General features: G+C 60.4%; 1 long non-coding RNA gene across 1 annotated transcript; it reads right to left on the minus strand.

Moving 5' to 3' along the window:
* Positions 1 to 273: 273 nt before the first annotated feature.
* LOC116739312 lies at positions 274 to 17,129 on the minus strand. The gene is made up of 2 exons (XR_004345527.1): positions 17,021 to 17,129; positions 274 to 2,110 (listed from the first exon to the last, which is right to left on the minus strand). It is a non-coding gene; the product is annotated as an uncharacterized LOC116739312 (long non-coding RNA).

Below are 17,129 nucleotides of genomic sequence, written 5' to 3' on the forward strand. Positions count from 1 at the left end.
AAAAACGCGTTTTACTGCCAATTTAGGATTTTTCAGACTTAGGTGTCATCCGCTGACGTCCTACTATGGAAGGTGAAGGTTTGGGGCATTGAACCCTCACCTCTGAGGCCTCACACACGCCCTCCCCCGCCTCCTCGCACTCAGAGTAGGTGACTCATCCCGGGGGTGGCTTTGTTACGTCCACATGGATGCCACGGGGAACACCTGGATGGGCAGCACCTCCCTGGCATCGCCACCCTCCTCTTCTAGACGAGACAAGACACGTGCTATGACTTTTTAAAAACTTACTTTTAAACTGAACAAGTTTACATAATATAAATAAATACACTTGGAGACTGAAACAAATCTCAGACATCATGTCGTTCATCCATAAATACTTCAGCTTGTGCCTCTTACAGGTGAGGGCTTATTCCTAACGTCACCCCAACACCACTTTCACACCCAGCTAAGGTAAGGGGTCACCCTCAATATCCCACTTCCTCCAATTTCCTCAAGATGCCTTTTGTAGCAAACTGTCGAGGGGCATGTGGGTACATCTCCAAGGTTCTTTCCCACCAGGTCTGCCCTTGAGTGGGCGGGAAGGGTGGTGGGCTTGGCAGCAGGGGTTAGACCACAGAGGAGCGCCACGCGCTTAGGCCAGTGAAACCACAGGAGACAGGCCTGTGTCCCTGGCGCTAATCTCCCCGGACAGCAAGACGCACCAGACTTTGTACTGGTTCCAGGTTTTCCTTGGGGGCACCCACCTGTGCCCTCTGCTCTCACACATGAATCTGGCCACTGGAAAACTGTCACCCAGGACATCCTCTCCCGTGGTCCTCGGAGTCCTCAGCCCCCCACCTGTGCTGGGCCCCAGGCTTCCTGTTCCATGATTTACGCTCTCAGGTTGCTGGTGCACATCCTGTAGGAGCCTCCATACATGTCTGAAAATATCTCTTCTTTCATGCTTGATTGATAAAGCAGTTCCTAAAATGGTAGGAAATTATCTTCCTGAACGAACAGTATGGCATTTCTCACCGTCTCCTGGGCTCCGTGTTGCGATTTAAGATCCCAGTGTCATTCCCGTTCCTGACCCTCTGGAAGTCGCACGTTCTCTCTGGAAGCTCTTGGGGTCTCTATCTCAGAGTTCTCAACTCCAAAATGTCCCGAGGGTGGGTCTCCAAGCAGGCGTGCTTTACTCACAGGGCCAGGAACTTGGTCCTTTCAGTCTGGAAACGAAACGCCTCAATCTGTGGAAGCATCTTGCATGGTTTCTTTGACTGTATCCTGCCCTCCGTTTTCTGAACTTCCTTTACTTCGATGTTGGGCCTCTTGGACTGATCTTTTTTTTGGTACGTGGGCCTCTCACTGTCATGGCCTCTCCCGCTGCGGAGCACAGGCTCCGGACGCGCAGGCTCGGCGGCCATGGCTCACGGGCCCAGCTGCTCCGCGGCATGTGGGATCCTCCCGGACCGGGGCGTGAACCCGCGTCCCCTGCACTGGCAGGCGGACTCTCAGCCACTGAGCCCCCAGGCAGCCCTGATCCTTTAATTCATTGAATCTCTTTCTTCTCCTCTTTGTATTTTTCTTCTACTTTTCAGGATATCTCAGTTTTACCTCCAACTCCTCCTTTGAATTTTTATTTGTGCTTCATTTTTTCTAATTTCCAAGAGCTCTTTCTTAAACTCTGAATAATCCCTCTAACCTAGCCTCTCCCTCCTGTGTGACTGCAAATGTCTTTTTCTATCTTTCTGAATATTCGTTAGGGTTTTCTCCCCTGCCCCCTACATTGTCTGTGTTCCTACTCTTCCTTTTCTGTCTATTTTCCTCTCATATTATAGGCAGAGCAGAGCTGGAAAATGTTCAGCCATTGGCTCTCTGGAGAAAAAAGCCTTGAGTTGTCCAATTTCCACGGTGCAAATTCTCGCATGGTGGGCAATTTCTGTTATGTGGTGCTCTCCAAAGGCCATGGCAAGCAAGACATCTCCTGCGGCCTGGCAGCATCCCCAGTGCCAGTCAGCCCTGCGTGGTCAGCATGGAGTGCCTGATCCTCTCTCAAATCCATTTGTGGGTCTCACTGAGGCAGCTGGGAAGGAGGGGTTGAGGCAGCGGGTCTGGATTCAGACAGTCAGAGCTAGGAGGGAAGATGGAAAGTGGTGAAAGATAGAAGGAAAGAGCAAGAAGGCCCTGCAGCAAGGCCAGCTCACCGGCGAGTGGAAGGGCCGCTTCCCGAAAGAGGACCCAGTGGGCTCCGGTGAGTCATTTTGGGGCGCTCGAGACTGCATGTTCCTTTTCGCTCAAACCGTTCCTAATTATAATTCTGGGAGAAATTAGAGCAGTGAAGAATGGGGCCTATGACCGAACGGCGTTTCTGAAATAAAGATCCCGTCTCTCAAGTATCGAAGCACCCCGCCAGACGACAAATTGCAGGACGGTTAATTCCCGTCTCGCGTCCAGTGGCCAAGGGCACATGCCAGCAGGACGCTGCTCCCACGCTGCCCGCCCTCGCCCAGGAGGACGGCGCTCTCGGGCCCGTGCAACCTCCATGCGCCTTTGTTCCCGGACGCGGGCCGTCGGTCGTGGCAGGTCACCCTCCATGGCGTCTGCTGAGGCCTCCAGGACGTCGGCTTCCGAGATGGGGGCCAAGCACCCCCGTTCTCACCCATCTCCAGTGCAGGAAGGAGACAGATACCCAGGTTGACGGAAAACGAGAGCCCGGCCTCCCGCTCCCGTGAGCTTTCACACCATGACCACGACAGCTGTGAGTGCTACCCTCCATAATAAGCATAAAACTTACAATGGTCAAGTAACCCGTGGCTTCCAAAAGCTACTGTAAAAGACTGGCGCATGACGCACGCCCTCTGCACCTTCAGTGTCCGCCCTGCGCTCGCCGCTGCTGCCCCCTTCCCTGGGGCCCCTGCGAGGGCTGGGGATGCTCTGTCTTCAGCGGGTCTGGCTCCGGCCTGGACGAGTCCAGTTCCCTTCATGTCGATGGCCTCTCCCAGTGCCTCCCCAGGTGCCCAACCAAAAAAGCCGGAAGTCACGTCATCAAGGCGCCGTTTGGGGCCCAAAGGGACCTCCCACTTGCTCACTTCTGTTCATCTACCGCTTCAAATACAAGGACCCTGCAGACACCATTCCTCCCACGCGTGTGCGTTTACACAGAGCACAGTCATACTATTCACCGCCCACGGGATTTAGGACTAACTACCTAGTTCCCCAAAGAATAAGGGGTTGCAGGGGTGACCGTTCCTGGAATCCTGGGGTGGAAACACAGTAATGTTTCCTATCCAGCGTCTTGATGCTGTTTGGTCAAAACACACCTGAAGACACAACATAAGATTCACGGCAAATGCCACAAAAAGACCACGCAAGGCTGGTACATCTACGCGAGCGGGCGTTTCCCCCACATGGGCGTGAAGCGGACCTGGGGGATGTGAGGAGACCCCATTAGAAGCCTTGACTCCCGCGGGGTTGCTGGATTCCTGCTTACTAGATTTGTGTCACTCTGTTTGGGTTGATTAACTTGGGTGTTTGTTTGGACCTTGGAAATGTGTTGGCTTGAATCTTGGTTTGTTAATTATGAAGAAGCATTCCTCTGAGATTTTCCTGGAGATGGATACAACCTGATTCTCCAGATGTAGGACACTTCTCAGTTCCGTGCTGAAAAGAAATTGTTAGTATATCAAGAAGCTCTAAATTAAAATCTCATCCTGTAACTCAGCTTTGTGTCCAGTTTCTAATATTTACTGGGACCCTTTGGTCAACCTAATCTGTTAGCACGTGGAAGCGCAGCTGTGTCTGGTGCCAGGTTTTTAAGCAATGTTTATGCACCATACATGACAGCAACTAAAGCCTGCACAGAAAAGAAAGCTTGCAGACGGGCTACTTCCTGAGACCTGGTATTGGATGCATGAGTGAAACATGAGGCCACGAGGCCATGTGATGGGGAAGAATGTGAAACGGGCGGGGGTGGCGCCAGCCCAGGGCAAACAAGTCTGACCACCTGGAGAGAATGAACAACCGAACAGTTGGAGAAGCAGCGGCGCTTCCTGAGCTCCGCGGGGCAGTCGGGCCTCCAAGCTTGATCCGTGTTTATCCTTACCACAGCATCTGGGCTGGGCACTGCTGCCACCCCACTGCCCAGATGAGAACCGAGGCCCAGGGCAGTCCGGGAGCAGAGCAGGGTCAGACCCCGGTTCAAATCCAAGGAGGCCTGATTCCAGGGCCTGTGAGGCTTGACGTTTGGTACGACAGACGCACAGCCAGGTGCACGGCTTGGGGAATGTTCACATGAGTGTCCGCCCTGAAACCTCCACCGAGATCGAGATACGGAGGGTCCTCGGCACCTCAGAAGGCGGCCCCGAGCCCCACCCAGAGTCAGCCCCTGTGCTGACCTCGGTCACCGTGTGTCACCTCTGCCGGCTCCCGACACTCAGGCCACTGTGCCTGTTTGCTCTCAGCTGACCTGTCAGAGCCGTCCCGCGGCATGAAGGGGCCGGTTTCGTTCCGTGCCGTGTAGTGTCCCGTGTGTGGACACACCAAACTGATGATCTGTTCTGCTGCTGGTGGACATGTGGGTTGTGTCCAGCGTTTGGCTCTTTGTATAGACAAGACTCTACAAACACGGCCCCCCACATCCCCGGTGGGCACACGCCCGTGCCGTGGGGTGTGCACCGATAGCCGAGCAGATGGGCACAGAGCCCCGCGGGCTCAGCTGCGTGGAGGCCGCCGGACGGTTCCCAGCGGCGCTGCCCGCTCGCGCCTCCGTCGGGCCTGTGGCCCCCTTGTGCTCCACACCCACGTGCTCGTCAGCCCTTTGACCTCTAGTCACTCCGAGTCCCTTTCCAGATGCTGGCTGGATGCCCGACGGCTTTGTGTGGACGGCCTGCTCAGATCTTCCGCGCACTGGAGGATGGAGTTGTCAGCCTTCCCACGTTGGTTTCTAAGAGTTCTCTGCATCCTCAGTATCCCTGGCTACGTGGCGGCACCTCTTCACTTTCTGAACGGTGTCTTCTGATAAACAAAAGCTCTTAATTTTCATGAAGTCAGATCGATCCACCTGTGTTTGTTGCTAGGTTCTCTGTGTCCTGGTCACCCCTAGGGTCCCCTGCCCCTCCACTTCTCGGCCTCTGCTGCACCGCCGCGTCCCGGCCTAGAACCGTCGGGGCTGCCCTCTGTCCTCTCAGCCTCTGCAGACAATGAGGCAGAAGACAGACGGGAAACAGGACCGGCATGGGGCCTCGGCACTGCTTTCTCCCTCCACCCCTCCTGCCTCCGAGGCCAGGGTTCAGAGACGCCCCTCTTCCGTGCACCGCTCTCAGGGGGTGAGCCGAGCACTCCCTCGGCCGACTCAGCTCCGGGAGCAGCACGTTTGCTCGGGACGCAGGCGACCCCGTCGCTGCCACTGAAGGCCGAGTGGCCGCGGGCGCTCCGCGACTCCAGGCGGAGACTGGCCTGAGCCCAGTCGTGGGGTAGCGGCCTGAAGCTCCGATCGGCTGAGAGGCACTGACACGGCTCACCTGGCTGGGGTGCAGCGAGGTGAAGAGGCTCCCGAGGAAAAGCGAGGGGAGGCCCCTGCCCACCTGCGAGTGGAGAGCTCACACCAGCCAGGCTTCAGCTGCGACGCAGAGGCCGCCTGGGCCGGGGGACACGGGCGGGCAGCCTGGCCACCGTCTTGTTTCTCCTCTTCCATCGCGTCCCAGGGGGAAGGTGTGCCAGGACCGGGGCCAGCCTCACGGGACGGATGGGGCCCTCGCAGACGGAGGCTTCGCCTCGAGCTGGGCACCCGCTGTCCCGTGAAACGTGGGCGGACTCCGCAGTGGCCCCATTTTATCCTGCTCTCTCCTAACCTTGATTTTCTTTCTGGTTTTAAAAGTAACCTGATCCGTGGGAGACAATTTGGAAAATGCAGTTAAAAAAATAAAAGAACATTTTCAGAGTCACCTGTAACAGTTGGCTGAGGCTCTGCTGGGCTTTGTCTGGTGTACTATCGATGGCGTCTTGGTCTGTGGCCACAACAGAGGAGAGCTTCAGGCAAAGGAACGCAGGTCCCCCAGGCACCTTCACAGGAGAGGACGGCCGCCCCGGGTCAGCAGGTCCTGGGCAGAGCTGGGTGTCCAGCTGCGGCAGCCATCAGGCCAGCGTAGACAGAGTTCCCTCGTGAGCTCAGCCAGGCTGCGGGCGACTTGAAAACCGCAGGTCACCACCCATTAGCTGGTTGTGGAATCAACGTCATGAGTCCTAGCTAGCATTAAAAAATAGAATAGAGATGTCCATTTCTACGTTTGCAACAGACGCTGACTTCTGCTGGGGAATTGCTCACCTGGCAAGGTCGTCTCCCGTCTGCCTGTGCTGTGTATGCTGTTGTGACAGCAGGGCCATTTCTCACGGGACTGGCCTCGGTTAAGAAGGTTGGGAAGCCCCTGGCTGGCGAGGAGGGGCGTTCGGAGGCTGCCCGTGGCCTTTTCTGATGAGGAGAAGGGGGAGACGCAGTTACCAGGGCCAAGGCGTGTTGACGCAAAGGCGGCCGGAATGTGGGCAGAACGAGGAAGGTGCAGCCGGACCTGCTTAGACCTGGGCTAAGCACCCCCTCCCCAGGCGTCCACCCCTCCACGCGCCACGGCTGTCCCCGTGTCCCCAGCTCCAACCATAGTTTCCCTGGAGGGACCCTTGCAGTGGACATCAGAGAAACACGGGGAGTGTCCACACATGCGTCGGCTTGGATAGAACACACGCTGGCCGCACACGTGTCTGGCGTGGACACACTCTGGGGCACGTTGAGCTCCTCCAAGAACTTGCCCTCGACTCCATGCCTGTGCTGGGAGGGCTATTCGCCGATCACATCTCTCTTCCCTCCCAAAACACGATTCCCGTGTGTCGCTCGGAAACTGAGGCCTCTGCTCCTGGGCTGGCAGCGTCAAGGCCACCATGCAGCCACTACGCTCGGCCCAGGCACCAGTCTGGGGCCCTAACCCGTCGGCAGGTACCGTGCTGACCGGATCCAGTTAGAGCGGCGAAGCCAGGAGGGACCCTGTGAGGGCGACGCCAAGTGGTCCAGGCCCCTCCCTGGAAGATAGATCAGTGGGAGACGGGCGCCTGGCGACAGCAGCCTGGCCGTGGGGGGTTGGGTGGTCCTCCTTCCAGCCCAGATGGTGTGGGGGCCCCGAGGAGCCTGCATTTCCGGCTCTCAGAGTCAAGACGCAAGATATGAGACTGGGAGCGTCTGCTCCGGGCCCGTCTTCTGACTTTATATTACAGACAAGTGAGAACGGAAACGGTAGAGAGAACGGCCCTGTAGACCCCACGGGCCCCCTTCCACGGCCAGCCTGGTGCCCTCTGCCCGCCAGCCACAGAAATCCCAGGCTTCACATTTCATCCATAAATATTTGGGTAGCTTTCCCTGAAAAATAAAGATTTTAAAAAAGAACGTTAGTAGAAATCTGTTACCACACAGAAAATTAATAACAGTCTTGACATCATCAAATTTCCAGCCGGTGCTCAGCTCTGGACCGAAGCCACCGGGACGGAGCTCGGACGCAGCTGCAGGGTAGAGGAGAGTGTGGGGAAGGGAGTCCTTTGGCGCATCTGCCACGAGGACAGAGGTTGCACGACGGCAGGAATTCCAGGGCAGCGGCTCGCTGCATGAGGAAGAGCTCCTGCAGTCAGAGCTGCCCAGTCCCGGTCGTCACTGAAACTGCCCTGCTGCTTCCGGCCACCGTGAAGCTGGCGCTGCCCCTGGCAGGGCAGAGCCCGGTCGCCTGGCCGCCCTTGAGGCGCTGTCTGCTGCCTCTGCACAGGCCCCCGACAGGCCCTGGCTCCACCCGGTGTCCCTGGTTTCTCCTCGAGGCACGGCCCACCGGTCCAGGCCCCACAGGAGGATCCACACTGGGGCGGCCGTGCCCCACGGTGCGGGATGCTTTAGTTAGGCTTAAGGCTACCGACTGGCTTCCCACATCCTGCCGTAGTGGACGTCGTCATGTCCCCGCCCGGCATACCGTGCGGTCCCTCCTGCTTGGTGCAGACTCGTGGGGCCACGACGGGGACCACCATGCTGCGTCCTCACCACCTGGACGCCCCCCAGGCAGCGTGCACTCCGTGCAATGTCACTGCTATGCGATGCGGAACTGCTGCTAACGGCCAGCACGGGGTCACCCAGACAGAGGCCAGAGGCCTGACGGCGAAGATCACGGGGTGCGATCAGACCACGGTGCGGGCCTCGCCCTGCAGCCCTCGGAAGTGAGGCAGAGGGCGGCGGCGCTCTTTTCTTTGTGTTTTGTGCAACCAGCTTTGCGTCCTGAGCAGCTCTCCACCCGCACCCGACCCTGTGCTTCCCGCTCTCTCGCACTCACAAATGTTATACGCAGCCCGCAGAAAAGCCCAGTCAGATCCCCGCGGGACCCTAACAGCCGACCCACAGGCCCCTGGCGGGCCCAGGTGACCGTGGCGAGCAGTGAACTCTGGGGACGCGGGGCAGGTCCCCGCGAGGGCGCCGCATGGGTGCCAGGCCCGGTGCAGCCGTACCCACATGCCCTGCGGTGAGGCCTCAGGCCCGGGCTGTGGTCCTGCCCAAGGCCCTGCCCCCGGCTCGGATGCTCTGCCGTGGCTGCGCTGCCTTAGAGGCCGGGGTGACCCGTCCATCGGCGCTGCCCGCGCAGCCTGACGGGGTCTGTGTGAGCGGCACCCCTCCCCCACCCGCGGATGGAAGAGGAAGCGGCACCTTCAGCCCGTTTGGTGGAATCACTTTTTGGGGTCGTATCTGAGAATCAGTCCTCAATTCCACAGGCAATTAGGAACGGCCGGCTGAGCGCCACTAAGCATCTCGGCGCCCCGGCCCGGAGCTCTGGGCTGCGCTGTTCCATCCCCTCACAGGCTCATCTCAGAGGGCCAGGGTTCCCGTCCCCAGGGGAGTGAACTGGGCGGCCCCCTGGGACAACGGGGGCTGTTTGGTGCCGGGAGCTCAACCTGCTTCCCTAGACCCGCCCCGCCCTTCGCAAGCCTGGGTCTCATTCCTGATGGCGCCAGGCCAGCGATGTCCCCCCGCCCCACGTCTGAGTGTCAGCCTGGCTTGGGCTTTGCCTTGTGCCCAGGGCACTGTGGCGGGATCTGAGCTGCGTCGGGAGGCTGGGGAGCGGCGAGTCCGGGGGACGGGCGACGTCCGGACACAGTGGTCTGTGGATGGTCAGAGGGGCACAGGGTGGCCAGGTGGCCAGGAGGTGGGAGAGATGCTGCCCCGGGCCACCGAGAGGGCGGAGACCCTTCCAGCCAAGGCAGGGAAGGAGCAGTAAGCCGGGCACAGGCTCGGCCACTGCGCCCCAGTGCCTCTCTGCCTACAGGCAACCCCAAGCCCGCCCTCCTACAGACCTGCGTGACAGCACCTCCCTCACCCTGCGTGCTGCTTCCAGAAGCTCTCGCTGAGCCTCGGCACCTGGGGAGAGAAGGGCCCCGAACACCAGTGACCATGGCCAGCAAACGAGGGGCACCTGGCCCCGCTCACCCCCCGTCGGGGCGGGCAGCCCCTCCCCCAGGACCCCCGTGGCCTCAGGCGGGAGGGCCCCTCCTGGAGAGAACGGCCTGCCCCAAGCCAGCCCTAACCCTCGTCCTGACCCCTGCAGACCATCGGTGTCCCTCCCCAATCGTCCGCCTGCCAGACCACACAGCCAGGGCGGCGTCAGCTGGACAGGTGGACCGGGGTCAAGTCAGTGGGAATGAGGCTGAGGAAAGCAGATGGGGAACCTGAGCCTGGTCTCTCCCCTGCTGCCACTTTGACGAGAAAAACCAAGAATTCTAAGTTCAAAGCTGGGCTCTCAGGTGGTTATGAAGGCATAGTTTATACAATTTGCAAGCTAGATTTAACACTTTTCAATATTTAGGCAGCCTTGTACCCAGGCAGCAGGGGACCTGTGGCCTCCAGTGCAGAGAAAAAGTGGGTCTGGTTCTCAGAGTCACTGGCCCCAACGCCCGGCGGTCTCAGCCATCTCCGAGGGTCCCACTCAGCTCCCCTCCAGATGCAGCCTCTGGGCCGTCCTCTTGGCTTCTAGGACCAGCAACACCCTTTTCGTGGTTAGCTGCTGGCTCTCACCACCATGGGCCCCCAGATCCCCAAGAATGATCCTCCTGGACCACCTCTCTCCAGGCCCCGCAGGGGGCGGCCAGTCTTCCCGCAAGCTGGCCACAGAGTGTCTCCCGGACACGTGTCTCCCGGCAGGTGCAGCGCTGTCTTGGGGTGAGGGGGCTTCACCCTAGAAACCACGGAGCTGCCCTGGCCTGGGAGACACCGAGCCAGACGGGACAGCTGCTCGGGACAGCCGGCTCTGCCTGCAGACCTGTCTCCGTGACTTCCCGAAACCACCCCGAACCAGGGAGACGCAGCCCCCTGACCATGCTCCGTGACCGACTGGACGAGTATCTCAAGCCAACTAGGGGCCTTCCCAGCCCTGGGTGGGGCCTCTGCCCCAGCCTCGCCCTCCAGCCACGGGGCCTCCCAAGCCACCACCAAGTGGAAACAATGCAGCTTTTTTGTCTGAAAAAAAAAAAAAAAAAAAAAGGAGGGGAGGAGAGAGTGGGGAGGAGAAGAAATCACTTGCCTCCCGGTGGGTGGCAGGGCTCCAGTGGAAGCCACTGTGTGACCCCCCCACTTGCGGCAACCTCAAAAGGACTGTTGCTTCAAGAGCTGGGAATAAATCAAGAAACGTGTCCGTGTTCGCAGGAACATCCAGTGTTCTGAAATGTGCTTTCCATCTACCACTTAGCATTTAGGAAGATAAACAAGGTGTGGCTTAAACAGCAGTTCCAAACTCCTGGGTATCTCACAGAATTCTGCCAAGGACTGAGGGAGAGGCCATTGGGCAGAGACTCATCGGTGGGGTGCGGGCGGGGTGCCTTGGTCCGGGGACCGCCGGCCAGCCTTCTGAGGCTCACCCAACACCCGCCGAAGGGCCAGGAAGGGGCAACACCCTCCTGACCGGCCAGGGATTCACAGTTACATGTGGCCGTGTGCTGCGTTTGGACTTGGGCTAACTCCTCACTTCGTTTTTCAAGCCAAACTGCACAAACACACAAAACTGAACAGCCCCCGGGAAGAGATAGCCTCGCAGCTTTCAGTCAGCCTCTGACAATGGCGAGCGGCGCCTGAGCTAGAGGCAGCTGTGCCACACGTTCGAATAAGGAGACGGATTTCCACCTGGAGAGTCAGCTGCGTGAATCAGCAGATCAGAGCGATGTTGGAATTTCTAAGGGTCCTCGGTGGCAAAGCGAGCTCTCTCGGATGACGTGGTTCGAGGGGGCCAGGAGGACAACCCTCCAGCAGAGGCTTGAAATCCCATCAGCTTCTTCAAGCCGTTAGCTTAAGGCGGGAGGGCAGAGGCCTTCTCTCAGTGTCTGAATGTGATTGCTGGGCAGTGGTTCCTGGAGCGCCAGGCTCATTTCTGTCTGGGCTCAGTGGGAGAGGGTGCTGGGATCAACCAGCGATGTCTTCCGTGGGCGCGGAGAACGGGCTGGGAGCATGCATGCCGTGGAGACCCCGCTGTTCTTTGAGGTTGCCAGCCGCTGCACCTCGGCGCGGTCTGAGAGGATTCAGAGGTGGAGCGGGGACAGTGCGTGGAGCCAGGCGGCACCTGAAGGGACAGGAAGGGACACGAGGTGGTTTGGGGAAATGAGCCTGAACTCGTGTTCTTGTGTAGGGCCTAGACCTGCCACTGGGTCCAGGGTGTCGCCCTGACGGTGATGAGTTATGGGAATGAAACTTTACTGCCAGTTAACACGGAAAGCGTGGTCACGAGGGGAACTGCTGCTGGAGCAGGGCCTCTCTCCTGAGCCTCTTGTTCCCAGTTCTCCCAGCACCCAGCGCAGCTTCTCCTTCATTCCCTCGTTGCTTTATTCGCCTATGCGTTCACTCAGAGATCAGTAGCCTGGGATGGGCTGTTTACTGCGGAAGGCAGCTTCCACGAGCTTGCGTCTCTGTGGGAAGACGGGGTCAGGCCGGGTCCGCCTCGGGAGAAGCCGGTTTCCCGCAGCGGGGCAGGCGTGGGGCTCAGACTCGGTGACTCAGCGGGTGGCGCCCAGTCACACGGTCACGGAGAAGCCGCCCCGCGCTGAAGGTGTCTCCCTAGGTGTGACCGCTGGAGCGGGGCCCACCGGTCGGAGGTGCTTCACTAACCTAATTTTAAAGTCACAGGACAGAACCCTAAATGGCCTTTGGCAAAATCACCCTGAATTTCCATTTCTCTTGCTTCCCCAGCTTCCCAGGTGCTGCTGTTAATCCTATAGAAGCAGCTCCCCTGCCAGCCCTGGAGAAGCAGGTCCCAGGGCCGGGCCCACGTGGGCCCCCGGGGCCTCTGAAGCCTCCCCGCCCTGGGGGAGGTGACAGACGCAGAGCCATCCGGCCTGGACTCCCACGTGTTCAGAGGCGATGCCAACTCCAGCTCCTCGGAGCAAATGCCAAGGAATACATTCCTCCCCGGCTGAGTCACGGCCCGCTCCTAGAGCCTTCTGCTCTGTGCTGTGGGGCTCGGGGAGCTCTGGGGGTAGGACAGCCGGCCACACAGAGGGGGTGACCGTGGAAAGTCCCGGGAAGTCCACGCGGGGTCCTCGAGGCCTCAGCTGTGGGGCTCTGTAGGCCTCGCCTTCACAGGCTCAGTGCCCCGTCAGGGGCAGAGGGCCCCCCAGGAGGCGGGTCGGGCGGGCTCCCGGTCCCCCTGGAGCTGGCACACCTCTGGACGTGGGTGGGCAGATCTGCGAGGGGCCCGGCAGGGTGCGGGCCGCGTCTTCAGGGCGCACGCAGCACACGAGAGGATTTAAAGCAAAAGCAACAGGACACTGTCCAGCCTCAGGCAGTCGGGGACGGCCGGCTGCCAACCCTGGAGCCAGAGAGCAGGGCCAAGGGACGAGAACCTCGGAGAATATCCCTGTGCCTCCGGCCCAGAGCCGGCGCGAACACGGGGCGTCCAGCCCCGCCGTGGCTCTGCCTGCAGTACCTCTGCTCCTGGCGTGGGCGCGGACGGACTCAGGCCCCCAGGGTCAGGGTGCGAACCGTGCCTGAGCGGTCCACGGGGGCCAGCTTTCATCTCTGTAGTTTTCTAGAGAAATCTTGCCCAGCTGTTCACTTTTCTTAGGTTAAATGAGGGCTTTAAAGACAGATCACGCAGTAGAATACACTTGTTATCTTCTGTGTAAACTGGACTAGTTTCAGTTTGCACTGTGGTGAATTAAGTCTTGTTATCAAGGGAAATGTAAACATATTTTGTCTCGGTGACAAAAGGAGAGAAGGGAGGGACAGTCGGTAGGAGACAGTCCTTGGGGAAGCGGAGGCCAAACCCTGGGGAGACTGGACCAGGCCTGGACGGAGGCGGCGGGACGCGGGGGGAGGGGGGAGGAGTGGCACATGAGGCCCTGCTGGCGACTGGACAGCAAGCAGGAGGAAGCCCGGCAGCTGACTGCAGGCCTCCGCCGGGGCCCGAGTGTGTCTCCCCGGATGCACACGCTGGAGTCCGACCCCGGGGCCCCTGAAGGTGCCCCTCTTTGCACGTGACTGGTTAGGACGAGCTCGGGCTGGAGCAGGGTGGCCCTCGCCCAACACGAGTGGTGTCCTTGTGAAAGGGGGACATTTGGACACAGGCACACCTAGGGAGAGGCCACATGACCACACGGACAGAGATGGGGAACCCCAGCGATTTCAGGCGGCCACCAGAAGCTGGGGAGAGGTGCCCCTCCACGGCTCGGAAGGCACCAGCCTGCCCACAGCTTGGTCTTGGCGTCCAGCCCCCAGTCCCGTGAGGCGCTTAGGCTGCTGGCTGTGGGACTTGGTGCAGGCAGCCCAGGGAGGTGACAGCCTCCAGTGACTCCCGCCTTGTCTTCCTGCTTTTTCTCCCGCCCAACCAGGCACCTGGGTGTGAGGCCCTGTGTACCCACCGGGTTTACAGTCACGCTAATTGGAACCAATTTGCCAGACACACTGGGCAGGTCCCAACAGGAGGTGCTGAAAGGATTGGCAGGAAATTCAGGTGACAAGGGACAGGCAAGGCAGAACCAGAAGCAGATAAAATAAACAACGCCTTCTTGAAAACACAAATCCAGGTGGGTGGTTGGCTGGCACCGGGGGGCTCCCGTCAGAAGGCAGGGATGGCCGGCCGGGCCCAGGTGGAGGGAGGACCCAGTCGGAGACAGGCGTCTGACCAGGGCATCTGGGCAAGGGGACCAGGTGGGTCCCCTGTGCGGGGCCCATGGGTGGTCTCGAGGCTGAGGGTGGAGTGACGGGAGGCCCGAGCTGCGGCGTTAGGATCTGAGGGGCCCTGGAGGCAGCCCTGGTCGGACGTGGCCATAGTCGCAGGTCTTGTTGCAGGTCCCGTCCCGGGTCTGAGCTGGACCACGTGCTGTAAGGACCCCTGACCTCTCCTTCCTTTGTTCCCCACCGGCCCTGGGCACCTGTGACCCCGCCCCTGCCCCTCAGCCTCTAAACCAGTCTCTGCGGGGGGCTTCCGTGCTGTCATGCGCTTCTCAGGGCCTGAGCTTCCCTTCCGCCGGGTTGTCAGGAAAATCCCTGCCTCACACTCGGGCTCCACGGCCAGCAGCCCCGCAGGCCTCAGCCGGCTGCGGCGTTCCCGCTACGGCCGCGCCAGAGTCCCATGGGGGGTCCTGCTGACGGAAGACAGGCCACCGGCTGCCCGGGGGAGGGCATGACGCCGGGGGAGGACATGACGGTGTGCGGCAGCCCCGGAGCTTTGGCTTTTTCTCTCAAAGAGGAAGACAGGACACGGTGGCCTCGGGCACTTCCTGTCACAGGGTCACCTGCCTGCTGGCCTTTCCGTCCACGGGGCACAAGCCACAGCACACAGCCCAGAAGATGTGGTGTCAGCTCCACTGTCAGCCACACGAGAGGGGCCTGAGACTGTCACCCCCCAGGCTACTGTACGCTTTGCTCCATGGTGACAGAACATGGTCTGAGTGGCCCTCGAGGCCAGCACCTGTTTTCTCAGCTGCAGAGAAGGAGTTGTGGACGTCTAACTGAGTCAGCACGGATCTGCGTTCTATCAAATTCAAGGGCAGGTGCTAAGCTGCCCCCTCTTGGACAGCGGGCACTGTCTGTCCCCCGTCTCCTCTCCCGTGAGCTGGCCTCGGCTGATGGTGTGCTGAACGCGAGGCTCCCGGCGCCTCGCTCCCGGGCAGCGGACTCTGCGGAGGCCACGTGCCCCGGGCTTCACGCCGCAGTCGCCCATGACCGAGGACAGGGCCTCGTCACGGAAGCCTCTGGGACAGAGCAGGGGCCCCACCATGGAGACACCCACGCCACCCAGCGCAGCCCTTCCCCCCGGGCGGCTCTGCCAGTCGCTGGCTCTGCGGGGCCGAGTGCCCTCCGCTGTAAAGAGGGTGGACAGGTCCCTTTGCATCTGTGAGGATGGAGCGTCATCGCCCGCCTCGGCCGCGCGTCCTTGCCGGCGAGGGGACGAGCCACACGCGTGGCCGTCGTGTGCATCTCGTGAGGAGGGGCTGCGGTCGGGGGTCGGGGGGATGACAGCCAGACAGGGTCCGGGGGGGCGGGCGTCTTCTTCTTCCAACTCTTTCTGTCCTGTCGCCACGCCCAGGCTCACGGGCCTCCTGGAGGCTTGTGTAGATCTTACAGTTTAAACAGGGCCTCACAGGACCTCGATGTCCTAAACCCACATTTGAAGCAAAGCTGAGATTCGGCCTCAGAAGGTGGTGACACAGAGCACCCCTCAGCCGAAGCCCTGCTACAAGCGACGGCAATTTTGCTTTGCAGACTACCACTTTAGTACCAAAAGTGATGCACCCACCAAGACCAAAGACAGGAGACAACGCGCCCAGATTTTGGGAGCAAAGGCACTGACGGGTCTGCTCCAGGAGCAGCCACCACTGTCTGGTCAACAGCGGGCTGTCAGCAGTGAGCCGGCACGCGCCGTCGATGTGTTTCCCTGGAGTCCCCAGCCCCCAGGAATCCTCCCACACTCGTCTCCCGCGGTTCGGCCCAAAGCACCCTAAGCCCAGGTCCCCCCTTTCTCCCCACGGCTTCTGGTACGTCTGGGTCCCACCTGCCCGGCCGGGCTCACCACCCACACGGGTCCAGGGGCGTCCCTGGCAGAGGCCTCGTGCGCACGGGGAACAAGGTGGGGTCCGGTGGCCAGGAGAGTGTGATTCTGGGGCCACGGGAGGGCGTCGAGTTTGGGTGACAGGGAAACGGCACTTGGACAAACTCGAGGCGCCTGGAAGCAGCACGCGCTCAGCTTTAGGCCCCTAAGGGGGCTGAGGCCGGCGTGGTCCCGCAGATGGCACGGCCAGCGAGGGAAAGGGCTACGGAGAGGGTAAGACCTCTACGTACGGACAGAAATAAAACCGTTAGGTCGTAGCAACCTGTGAGAATATCCGTGCTTCTTCACAGCGTCTGGAAGTGTGGGCCAAGCGAGGGAGAGGGTGCGAGCCCGGAGCCCCCGTCCCTCGGGCGTGGCTGGTGACGCCCCGTGCGTGTGCGCAGACCCAGCTGTCGGGTTGTGGTTGGGAGTGAGGGTCCACCGTTCCCTCGGGCGCCCGGCTCTCCTCCCCTTCTCAGGGGCTCCTGGAGACCAGGGCCTGGGTACATATTCTTTTGTAATAACGCCTTCCCAGCCCGGCCCTCGTTGGGCACTCGGACACCCCCACACACCCTGGGACTCAACCTGTCGAGCAGGGACGGCAGATATGATTACTGCTGTGCTCAGGCCTTGGGGTCCCTTCCAGTCCCTGCGTGCAGTCGCCAAGGGCCAGCCCCCCAGTTGTGGGCGATGACTTCTTTACTGAGAGCAGGGACGAGACATCCCACGGGTTGAACAAAGCCAGACTACTCTCCCAGAGCCCAGAGGCGTCCCGGCACAAACACAAATGCTTCTAATGAGGACGCGGCCTGCGATGAAACGCCCTGTGACCCGGGAGTGTCCGAGGCCTGTGCTGACTGCTGTCCACAACCGGGGCGCCTCCTGCTTTGGGATCCAGACCCCGTCTCCCATCTCGCCCCTCGGTTGAGCGGCTTCCCGTCCTCCACATGCCCGTCTCCACTCACCCTCTGGAGCCAAACGTTCTGCCCTGGGTCCCCCTGATTAGCTGTGTGCTCAAGCATCTTTCTGTATCTCCTCGCTGCCCTGGCTGGGGCCTTGGCTAACCTCCCAGCT

Source organism: Phocoena sinus, chromosome 14 (assembly GCF_008692025.1).
Source record: "Phocoena sinus isolate mPhoSin1 chromosome 14, mPhoSin1.pri, whole genome shotgun sequence".
Classification (NCBI taxonomy): Eukaryota; Metazoa; Chordata; class Mammalia; order Artiodactyla; family Phocoenidae; genus Phocoena; species Phocoena sinus.